The sequence below is a fragment of the Dendroctonus ponderosae genome, unplaced genomic scaffold (assembly GCF_020466585.1).
Source record: "Dendroctonus ponderosae isolate FM_Combo_2020 unplaced genomic scaffold, Dpon_F_20191213v2 Dpon_F_20191213_5, whole genome shotgun sequence".
Taxonomy (NCBI): Eukaryota; Metazoa; Arthropoda; class Insecta; order Coleoptera; family Curculionidae; genus Dendroctonus; species Dendroctonus ponderosae.
The window spans coordinates 421,916-423,161 of NW_026018715.1; positions in this window are offsets into that span (position 1 = coordinate 421,916).

The window sequence follows — 1,246 nt, forward strand, 5'->3', positions numbered from 1 at the left end:
CAAATAAATGCATATAATTGCATATTTGGAATAAAAATTATGCATATATATGCGCATATTTTGATTGAATTTAACTGCATATATTCCGCGCTTTACTGATGAGTAACGAGTACTCGAATACCGATTAGTTACTTTTTCCTCACCACTAGTTTACATTTGGTAAGTTTAATCGCGGAAAGTGCTGTGCGCCAGTAAACTTGCTGTAGTGTTTGTGCCTACACATTTTCAAATTAACCAAAAGTTAAATTTTTAAGTTGTTCCGAACCCTAGGTAGTGTTGGATGGTTACCAACTAAAAAACCCCCTTTTGTACTACGAGTTTTAGGAAGTTATCCTTTAAAAGTTGAATTCCTCTCTAAGAATGCATACTAGCTGCTTACTAGCATGGGCATCTTATTAATTTAACGCCCTTACTTATACATGCATGCTACTTACTACAAACATATACGTTATTAGCACACTTACAACTTACACCGTTGGCTACCTGTTGCCCTGGTGGGCGAGTTCGTGTCTGGGTCTTACAAATAATTCAACAATTTTTCGAACGCGGTATCTCTTCATTTTATTCGTGTGATCTTTGCATCTTATGTCCCGTAATACTCATATTTTCTTAAACATTTCATAAGCAAATCAAAAATTGACTAATTGATCACTATTCCACTTATTCATTTTGCTTAAAACCTTTCATACATTCAGAAATGTTTTTCGGGCTTTGAAGCCGTGATCCATGGGAATGTCTTCCTGACGTTTCGTCCACAACTGCGGTGGACATTATCAAAAGCGATAAGGCAGTGGGCGAAGTGATCTCTCGTGCTTTCCGACTAAGCCCGGCCGTGTGAGCTCCTGCGTGAGTAGTGGGCGGAGCTTAAAATGTTTTGGCGCACACGGCGTTTGTCACAAAACGCGTTTCCAATCTGGACTGAGTGCCGTAATTTCTTCTTTCCTATTAAAGTGTTTACACTACGTTTTGTGGTGCCGATATTTACTCTGCCACAACTGCATGAAACTGTAGACGCCTGGTGCTGATAAAGGATTGAAACCCCACCCACTCCAAAACAATTGAAGCCCCGCCCACTCCTCATGCACAAGCTCACACGGCCGGGCCGCATAAATACGACAGGAGATCCAGTAGTTAAACGGATAGAGAGTTCGTACTCCGAATAGTAAACATCGTGCTACGCATTGCGCTCTGCAGAAACACAGTGTATTTCGAAGTTAAAACTATCTACAAGAAATTATTCTTGGCT